Source organism: Siphateles boraxobius, unplaced genomic scaffold (genome assembly GCF_051911475.1).
Source record: "Siphateles boraxobius isolate OS27281-9 unplaced genomic scaffold, OSU_SipBor_1 207, whole genome shotgun sequence".
Taxonomy (NCBI): domain Eukaryota; kingdom Metazoa; phylum Chordata; class Actinopteri; order Cypriniformes; family Leuciscidae; genus Siphateles; species Siphateles boraxobius.
This window is the reverse complement of record NW_027508819.1, coordinates 1,762,059-1,773,546: the sequence shown is the minus strand read 5'-3', so window position 1 is coordinate 1,773,546 and position 11,488 is coordinate 1,762,059.

Here is an 11,488-nt window from a genome sequence, read left to right as displayed (position 1 = left end):
GAAGGAAGCGGATTACATTACCTCAGATGGAGACAAATATATTAACAACTCACATATATATCAACGGAAACACTTTATGAAGGCACGTCAGAATTATGACAACACGATAAACAGGTACGGAAAACAAGTCCTGCAGCTCTGCAAAAGCCTGGGTCTGTATATAGTTAACGGCAGGACAAAGGGAGATTCTCTGGGTCGGTTCACCTACTGCTCATATCTGGGCAGCAGCACAGTAGATTACGCCATCACTGATGTAGACCACAGTAAAGTCAACTATTACACAGTGATGCCACAGCTGCCATTATCAGACCACAGTCACACAGTCCTCAGTCTGAACAGATCCGTGAACCTCCGGCCTTCAGATCCGAAGGTTAAACTGCACCCCCTCCCCTCCCCTCCACGTTTATATGGGGTAAAGACAGTCCTGCCCAGTACGAAGCCCAGCTCCACAGCACCCGGGTCCAGAACATGATAGATTCATTTCTATTCATTCTTCTCTTCATTTAGTGAAGAGAAGAGAACTATCAATTTAGCAACTCATCAATTAAACAAAATATTTTATACAGTGGTCAGAAAAGCCCTGAGAAAAAGAAAAAATTATAGATGTAAGAAAGAAATTGCTAAAGATGGTTGGTTTGATAAAGAGTGCCAAAAATTAAGAAAAGAATTAAGATCATTATCAAATATAAAACACAGAGACCCTGCAAACCAACAAACACGAGACAAATATCAGCAAACCCTCAAAACATACAAGTCAATACTAATACAGAAAAAAGCGGATCACATGAAAGCAAAGCTTAATAAGATTGAGGAGGCAGTAGATCAGAATTCTTTTTGGGAATTATGGAATAAATTAGATAAATCAAAAGAACCTAAACACATTCCCATCTATGACCCAAACATCTGGACCGAACATTTTGAAAAACTCTATTCCCAAAACGAACCAACCCTTACCCAAAAACACCTGACCTCCCAACTCCATAACCTGGAACGCACTGTAAAAGACCAGCTAAACCATTTAGACCAGCCCATATTACTAATTGAACTAACAGACAAGATAAAATCCCTAAAAAATAAAAAATCCTGTGGCATGGATTTAATATCAAATGAGATGCTGAAACACAGCAACCCCAAACTGAAAGATGCAATTCTCAAATTATTCAATCTTTTATTAAAAGCAGGACACTTCCCTGAGATATGGAAAGAAAATTTGATTACACCAATCTTTAAACAGGGTGAGAAGTACGATCCAAATAATTACAGGGGCATCACTGTGAGCAGCAACCTGGGCAAACTCTTCTGCTCCATCATCAACGACAGGCTAGTTCAGTTCCTCCAACAACACAAGATCCTTAACAATTCTCAGATTGGATTTATGCCTAAACAGAGAACATCAAATCACATTTACACACTTCACACACTCATACAAAAACACGTCCAACAAACAAAACAAGGGAAAATATTTGGCTGCTTCATTGACTTCAAAAAAGCCTTTGATTCGGTATGGCATAATGGACTTTTACTAAAACTAATCCAAAGTGGAATAGGAGGAAGGACATATGACATTATAAAGGACATATGTGACCAGTCACGGAAACTAGGGACACAAGTCGGTTCTGGGGCATTTTGAGTTATTCATAGATTCTGAGAGTGTAATATCCAAGCTTTCCAACGATGTGTAACATGTGGAAATCTGATAATATTTGGAGAAGTTGTGGCCATTTTAAAGTAGGCACTTAAAAAAGCTCAAAGAGGAGAAAACGAGCTAAAGATTGTGCAGTTCTCACCTGTCTCTGCTGCTGGGGGTGACAATAGGGCTCATTTACATCTCATTTAGATAAGCCATACCCCCTGTAAAGCTCCTCCATGTGCTTTACAGCTTTTTTTACACTTCGAATGAGTGCACTTCTGCCGCACTAGGCGAAAAACAATTGTGCTGCCCCTCTATTTGCAACGTACCAGCAACAACACACAAAGACCAATATGCCATATACATATAACGCAAAACCAGCAACAACACACAAAGACCAATATGCCATATAGCCTGCATATAACGCAAAACCAGCAACAACACACAAAGGCCAATATGCCATATACATATAACACAAAACCAGCAACAACACACAAAGACCAATATGCCATATACATACAGTATAACGCAAAACCAGCAACAACACACAAAGACCAATATGCCATATACATATAACGCAAAACCAACAACAACAAACAAAGACCAATAAGCCATAGGCCTACATATCTATAGCGCAAATAGTACGCAACGCTCGTGTGCCCAAAATGTCAACAATATTAAAGTTTATGTAGGAGGCAAATGCCTGCTGGCATTTTTCTTTAAGCAGTCATTTCTGCAATTTTCCAAATAATCACATTTCACCTCCTCAAATTACTGTTGCAAATCTCTTTACACCACTTTCTTATGTGCGTATACACACACAAATGAAATGTCCGCAAGCACATTATATCATCAGCAGGTTCAGCATCTTAAATAACGACTAAAGAGCAAATGAAGCTTAACTTACATTTCAGAAACACGCACGGCGGGCCTTCATCGCAGCAGCAAAGGTCTTAACTGCATCCTCTATTTCGATTCTCCGTCACATATGAAACAGCCAGCCACCGCTGTCAGCGAGCCGAGCCGCCGTATTCAAGCACTGAGGGCGCGCGCGCCGCACCCATACCTCCGGTTCAGTTTCCCGAGCCCACGAAGTGCGGCGAAAACATTTTCGGTGTAACTGCCAGACGGTTCATCTCGTCTGCGACAATCTTTGCGGCATCCATCTTCATTGAATTTTGATATCAGAGAGAGCCGGCCAGAGCACAGCATAATAAGTAGCCATGTGGTTGACTTGGAGGGCGGGGGCAAAAGCGCCGGGTTATTCAGTATGGAAGTACACACAGACAATGACACGCCACGCCCCTACTGCATTCTAGAATCTCCGAAAACAAGCCGATTTCAACCTCAAAATGTAAGCTTTTAAATATACCAATACTGCTATCTCAAACATGGAGAGGCTTCTTCGTGATTTCAATTAACAGATTCTCCAAAAAATTGAAAATCACCAATTTTGAAAAAAAACTCTTCTTTCTCATTTTGCTCGAAAGTTGTGCTGCCGACTTGTGTCCCTGGTTTCTGTGACGGGTCACATATACAACGGGAACAAGTGCGGGGTTAAAATTAATGACAAACGTACTGATTATTTCAGTCAAACTAAAGGAGTCCGTCAAGGCTGCAGCCTCAGCCCGACTCTCTTTAATATCTATATTAATGAATTGGCATCAGCACTTGAGAAGTCCTCTTGTCCCGGTCTGACCCTCGAGGACAGAGAAATCAAAAGCCTCCTGTACGCTGATGATCTTCTGCTGCTGTCTCCTCATGAAGAGGGTCTGCACCAAAGCCTCTCGCTTCTGGACCAGTACAGCAGCGACTGGGCCTTACCCATCAACATGGACAAGTCCAAAATCATGATCTTTCAGAAAAAACCTCGCCTTACTGACAAAAAATACAAATTTACACTTGGGGGAACAATTCTTAATCATGTCACCTGCTATAATTATTTGGGTTTGACAATCTCAGCTTCTGGAAAATTTGACACTGCAATAAAAGATCTGACTGATAAAGCACGCAGGGCTTATTACAGTATAAGAAAACCCCTGTTCAAATTTAACCCACCCATTAAACTGTGGCTGAAAATCTTTGACAGCATCATCAAACCCATCCTTCTTTACGGCTGTGAAATCTGGGGCCCCAAATTTAAATTAAATTACGAATCCTGGGACAAAACCCCCGCTGAAATTTTCCACCTTGAGTTCTGCAAGAACATCCTGGGAACTCACAGAAACGCTCCAAGTCTGGGTTGCCGGGCAGAATTAGGCAGATTCCCTCTCCTATCCGAAATCCAGAAGAGAGCCGTAAAGTTCTGGTTTCATCTATCAGATGCGCAGACAGAGAGCTACCATCACAGCGCTCTCAGATACAGGGCAGGACACACAGAGAGTGACCCCATGCGATATTTAGTGGAAAAACACCAACTCAATTCATCAATTCAATTTAGACACTCAAAAGTAAAAGAAATAGGGAAAATAACCTAAGAAGAATACATACACGATTGGCAGATAAAGGTCACACAATTAAATAAATTACAATATTTCCACAAAATAAAGTCCGATTATAAATTGGCACCATACCTGACTGATATCAGTAACTATGGTCAGAGAAAGCTCCTGACAAAGTATCGCATTAGTGACCACAGTCTGTGTGTGGAGACGGGCCGACACAAGCAGAGCTGGAGAGAGAGAGAGCTCAGACTGTGTTCACACTGCACTGATGGAGAGAGAGAGAGAGAGAGAGAGAGAGAGAGAGAGAGAGAGAGAGAGAGAGAGAGAGAGAGAGAGAGAGAGAGAGAGAGCTCAGACTGTGTTCACACTGCACTGATGGAGTCGTAGAGGACGAGCTGCACTTCCTCACCGAGTGCAGCAAGTACAAAAACATCAGAGACGCTTATTTTACACAAATAGCACAGATTATACCTCAATTCCAACAAGAGAGCCTCATAATCAAACTGTCTTATATTTTGGGAGAGAAAGAAGAGTGTATTCAGCTGGCAGCGCAGTATGTGTCCTCCTGCCATCATATGAGGGAGAAGGGCTGAACCCTCTTTTCCATTAAACTGCTCTCTGTACTTATTTTTGTTATTGTATATATTTTTGTTATTTTATTTATTGTGATATATTTATGCATAATATTGAAATGTTTTTTTTTAATGTTTTTTTATTGTTCACTTTTATGTATCTACATATATGTTTATATATTACTATTGCTTTGGCAATATTGTGCTATTTTACACAGTCATGCCAATAAAGCTCAATTGAATTGAATTGAGAGATGAGAGAGAGAGATATAGAGAGATAGAGAGAGAGAGATGAGAGAGAGAGAGAGATGAGAGATAGAGAGAGATGAGAGATAGAGAAAGAGAGAGGGAGAGAGAGAGATGAGAGAGATGAGAGAGAGAGAAAGAGAGAGAGAGAAAAATAAATTTTACAAATACTTTATTAAAACAGTTGTAAAAAACAACACTCAAATAAAATCACATTAAATCAACACACTCTTGAAAATTAGATTGTTATCTACAACAGAGCAGAGCACATCCTTGTGACACCAAATATTGGAAAATTTTCCAAGATCATTCATCAAACTGTAATAATTAAAGTCTATTCTTACACGCGATTTCAACATTTTGACAAATACAAAAACAGCATCATCATCTGTAGATCCTTCAACCTTATTTCGTCTACTCATGTACACAGCCATCTTTGCTCTTCCCAAAATGAAATTAAAGAGCTGACACTGCTCCCTCTTTCTTTGGGAATACCTGTAACCTAAAATAAACAACTGCTTGGAAAAAACTACACCAAACAATTTAAAAAGATCTTCCAACATAGAAAACAGCGGCAAAAGACGGCAACAGGCCATAAAACAATGAAAAACTGTTTCACGCAGAGCACAAAAAGGACAGTCATGATTAACATCAGAGTTTAACACAGAGATAAAAGAATTAACAGCCACAGCTGTATGTAAAACTCTCCATTGCAGATCAGCAACCTTCTTCAACAATGGTGGTTTATACAGCGCCCTCCATTCAGGTCCAACACCGTCTATCAGACCTAAGCGAGCTCTCCATGGAGTGTCAACTCTACAGTTTAATTTATCCTTGTTCAAAATTTTAACAATCAATCTGTATAGCAATTTCTTATCAGCATTATGAATAGAAAAACAGGGATTATTGGTTTCTAAAAAAAAACCTGTACAGTCCTTAAAATCTGGGAGAACCTTCACCAAAGGAAAAGTATCATCAACACTATATTGAACAGAACCATCACAATAACAATGCAACAATGTACGTTCACCATCTGTTAAAGCATCTTTCCACTTTTTGAGCAACAACTCAATTATGCGAATAGAATGCACTTTTAAATGAGAAGCAAGGAGAAAAGCATTGTCCATGTTTGCACCTGTAAAGTGAATCACATGTCCCAAAGTCACAACATTAGACAAGCAGAACTGCTTGAGTAAACTGGGACCTATTTGGCAGGTTGCACCCAAACGGGTCCCATACACAACTGGCTCTTGGAGAAGCCAATACAGAGAACTGTGATGTTCTATCCTCTCCGTTTTAAACAGATTCCAGATTTTTAACAGTCCACGGTAGAAACTTGGCAATCCACTGGTGTTGAGCTGCTTTAAGTCCATCAGAAACAATGTTCTGTTAAGGCCAAGTCCACCTAGCTGGTTCAGAATAGTACATGCCAACGGCCTCCACACGAGGTCTGAAGGACCACACAGAAACCTCTGCACAAACTGAAAACGGAAAACTGCTCCTCTACTGTTAAGATGAATTAAGCCTTGTCCTCCTTCATCTTTCGGCAAAAATAACACACTTTGTATTCAAAAAAGCTTAGAGATTTCTAACAAGTCTCGAATGAGAACGATGTTATCAGAAATCAGCCTGCCAGGGATACAGTAGGTCTGATCAGGCAAAACAACTTGTTCCATCACTTTACTAAGTCTGCTTGCTAAGACTTTGGAGAGTAGCTTATAGTCAGTACAAAGCAGGGACACAGGTCTCCAGTTCTTTATGAGCTGCAGATCACCTTTTTTTGGCAGCAGGGTAAGAACTGCCCTTCTGCAACTTAAGGGCAGACGTCCAGTGGCTAGACTATCCTTCAGCACTGCCAAAAGATCTTCCCCAATTATAGACCAAAAAAACTTATAAAAATCAACAGGTAGACCATCTAGTCCAGGAGTTTTCCTGCTCTGCATACTCTGCAAAGCTACATGCAGTTCACCCAGGGAAATATCTGCTTCCAGCACAACATTGTTTTCTTGTTTAATCTGGGGAAGACTAGAATAAAAACTCTGAGCTAACATCTGGTCCTCTTGGTGTTCACATTTGTACAAATCACAGTGAAAACTGACAGCATGCTTATGAATAGCATTATGATCAGACAACACATGTCCAGAGTCAGACTTTAAACTGTGAATATATCGGTTTTGACCATTTTTTCGCTCCAAACCAAAAAAAAGTGTGATGGAACATCCATTTCTGCCACATTCTTAAACCGGGACCTAATGAGAGCCCCTTGTGCTGAGACCCCAAGCATGTTCGCTAACACAGACTTCTTGACCTCAAGAGCTTCAAGATAACATTGATCTTTTGTGGCTTCAGCCAAAACCTGGAGTTCTTCTACTTCAGCCTCCAGAGCTTTCACAGACTGCGATAAAACTTTGGTAACATTGAAATTATATTGCTGACACAACTGTTTTGTTTTAACTTTTCCAAAGTCCCACCATTGTTGTAAAGACATAAAATCATTTTTTGTACTTTGATGATTTTTCCAAAAAGATACAAAAACTTCTTTAAAATTGTTATCTTCTAGTAAAGCTGTATTGAAATGCCAATAGGCACTACTAGGCTTTACACACTTCAGAAAAACACAAATCACAACGAGTGAGTGATCAGAAAACCCAACAGGGCTAATAAAACAGTTTTTAACAACATTAGAATGATATTTAAAACAATAAATACGATCAAGTCTGGCCATAGACAATAAATTGTCTTTACAATGAGTCCAAGTGTACTGACTTTGATTATCATGCAACCCTCTCCACACATCATGTAACTCATGAGTCTCTACTAATTGAATCAGACGGGTGCGAGAGGCAGGGTGAGGCTCTACATGATTCCTGTCAAGTCTACTCTCTGTGCAATTCCAGTCTCCGCCTATAAATAAAAACTCTTTATCATTACAATCTCTAATAACATCATTTACATTTTCCAAAAAAGTCAATCTCTCTTTACCAACAGCTGGAACATATACAGTGATGAATACAAGTTGTACATTTTCATACCTTACGCTGACTTTTAACAATCGACCTTTAATAAACTCTTCATATTCAATAGATTGAGGATTAAAACTTTTGGAAAAAAGAACACCCACTCCACAACTATTACTAGTTTTGTGACTTAAAACAACATCACCCTCCCATTCTCTCTTCCAATCAACTTCGTTATCAACAGTACTGTGTGTCTCTTGTACAAAGATAACGTCCATTTTTTTAAGGGAGCACAGTCTGAAAAATTAAGCTCTTTTTCTTTCATCTCTAGCTCCATTCAAATTTAGACTGCCAATTTTTAACTCACTCATAAAAAAGAAAAAAAGAAAACCAAAAGAGAAACAAAGAAAAAACAAATTTGAAAAACTAAACATATTCGCCATCTTCTAGCTGTCTTTTAACCTTCAAAACAAGTTTCTTCAGACGATAAAATTCTTGATCAGTAAACACTTTCTCCCCTGCACTTTCAGAACCTTTTTGAAAATTCCTAACTGAATCAATGAAAAGTTGCAGATCAGGAAACGCAGACTCAAGCTTAACATTCCTAGCTCCTTTAGTTCTCTCAAGAAACTTCTTAATACTCAACATAGTGTAGCCACCTCCTTCCAGGGGCAAAGATTGCGAGGACACTATAGAGTCTACATCAGAGTCTGCCTCACCATCACTATAAGGAGTCTGGGAGCAACCATAAAGAGGAAAATTCCCCATTTTTCCAGAGGATTGAAAACCATCTTTACTTTTTCTTTTCTTTACATTATCTTTGTCAGATTTGTCATCCACTAGCATCTCACTTTCTTCAGTCAAAGAACACTCTACCTCCTCTTCTTCTTTCTGAGCGCTATAACTGGCCACCTCTTCCATCTCACAATGTTGACTGATCTCAACTGGAGAGCGACCCTGAAAAAACTCCTCATTTTTCTTCGTTGACCCTTTATTTTGTTCAAGCTTCTGAGCTTTGTGTGATTTTTTCGATTTTATTCCTTCTGACTCAGTTCGTTTTTGTCCCTGAGAATGTTTTGGTTCACTCTGTTTTTTTCCCTGAATTTCATTTGATTCACTTTGTTCCCTTTCGTTGTCACTCCGAGTTACGTCGGATGACGACGAATGGGGTTTCGCTTAGAAAGCCTATCAACTTCGAGTATTACAAAACGAGCCAATGGCAAAGAAATGCCATGGGTCTGCGGAATTTGCATGACGTAACTCCGCCCCACCTCGTGGGTATAAGATATGTTTTCGCTTCGGAGCCAAGTGTAATTCTTCACTCCTTAAGCTATCTCTGATTGTCAGCTTCTTACGAGACGAGCAACTCTCCAGTGTTGGTGTGACGGCGATCTCCCGGCGAGTGCACACTTCCTGCTTATCTGAGCGTGGTTTGCCAGCGAGTGTGTTCTCCGCGGGCGCTTCAGCACTGAGTTTCTCTCACAAAAAGAGCTTGCACGCGGCACGCCTTTTTAAAGATGCCTCGCCGTGCACTTCTGGTTGCGGTCGGCTGGTGTCTGACTCTGATGGGCACGAGCGCTGCTTGGTGTGTTTGGGCTTTAATCACGCTAGAGCAGCGCTCGTGGATGAGTCATGTTCTTTCTGTGGGAACATGAACATCGCAACACTTAGATCGAGACTCATTGATCTAGCAAGAGTGAGAGTCCCCTCATCCACACCCCGATCTAGCGCCTCCTCGAGAGGCTCTACTTCGGCTGGTGGCCAGGGTGATCTGAGGGTGACTGTGTGGAACAAAGCGCCGACTATTCGTCCGTGCCCCGCAGCACCTTCTCCAGTGTTGCAACCCGCGAGCGTTCAGGGGATCCCCGCGGGACCGTCCTTTGAGGTCCCGCGGGTGTCCTTTGGCGCTCCAGAGGAAGATGCGATGTCAATCGCAGCATCACAAGGCGGGTCTGATTCGTCTGGAAGTGACGACTCGTCACAGCTGCCACCCTCGGGTGTGAATACGGCTGTGGCTCAGTCCGATCCAGAGATGACGGCCATGCTTTCCCGTCCTCAGCCTGCCCCAATACCTTTCTTCCCGGACGTGCATGATGAAATCTCGAAGTCCTGGAAGACTCCCATGTCTTCCCGCGACCGCTCGTTGATTTCATCCGCCTTTCCTCCCCTCGATGGGGCAGGCGCCCGTGGGTACACTGGGCTCCCCCCGGTTGAGCGCTCTGTTGCGATGCAGCTGTGTCCTCAGAGTGCTTCTTCTCGCGGCGAGCCTAAGCACCCATCCAAGGCCTGTAGGTTCTCGTCTACCCTAGTGGCGAAGTCCTACAGAGCGGCGGGACAGGCGGCTGCCTCTTTGCATGCCATGGCCACTCTGCAGGTCTATCAGACCCAGATGCTAAGGGACATGCACGAGGGTAGGACGGACCCAGGGCTCTTCGATGAGCTGCGCGCCGCCACCGACCTTGCCCTCCGGGCGACGAAGGTGACCGCACGCTCCCTGGGTCTGGTGATGTCCACAGCTGTGGTCCAGGAGAGACACTTATGGCTGAACCTGGCTGACATGCGGGACGCTGAGCGCTCTCGCCTGCTCGACTCCCCCATGTCCAAGGCCGGCCTATTCGGCGGTGCGGTGGAGGACTTCGCCCAACAGTTCTCCACCACCCAGAAACAGACTGAGGCCATCAGGCACATTCTGCCCCGACAGCCCGCTGCTGCCTCCACCCAGCCGACCGGGCAGATCCCTCAGTCTGTTCGCCGCCGAGGGCGCCCTCCTGCGGCTCCCGCCCCTCCCGCCCGGCCCAAGCAGCAGCCTCCACCCAGGCCCGGTCGCGGAGGAAGCCGTAAGAAGGCGCCCCAGCCCTCTCCAGCCCCGCCCCCCGCTAAACGCCGGGCCAAGCGGCGCTCCTGAGACGGGCTGCTCAGGGATGCTGAAGATTACTTCTCAGGAGATGGTAGCAGGACCACTCCTTCCCCCGGTGGAGGGCCGGGGGAGAATCTTTTGTTCTCCACTCCCCGCTGCTCACCCACGGGTGGGCAGCACCCTAATGTGGTTAAAGAAAGAAGTAACATTTCCATCCCTGAGCACACAGAGTTCTCGGACGACACGGTGTGCCGCCCCCGAGCCGTGCACCCCTCGTCCCCCTCTGTCCCAGAGCCGGTTGACAGTGCGCGCCGTCCCCGGACCGTGCCGCTCTCTTCCGCCTCTGTCGCCAGCCCCCTGGCAGAGCAGACCCCCGTGGAACGTTTTTCCTTCCCTGGTCTCGTCTGTCAGGGCGCGGTTAATGACTGTGCCCCCACACCGGGCCGCTATGCCGTCCATGTCCGGGCCAGTCATTCCGCCCTGCTGCACCATCGGTGGGAAGTCTGTGGTCCGTATGACCCCGCTGGTACAGTTCTTGGGAGCCTGGCTAGAGCTTCCCCTCCTGTCCCGATGGGTCGCACGGACGATCAGGCTCGGCTACGCGATTCAGTTCGCGAGGTCTCCTCCCCGCTTCAGGGGAGTCCGCTCCACTTTGGTCGGTGGCAACGCCCCTATCATGAGAGAGGGGATCGCCACCCTGCTGGCGAAGGGTGCGATCGAGACCGTCCCTCCGGCCGAGATGAGGACCGGCTTCTACAGCCCGTACTTCATTGTCCCCAAGA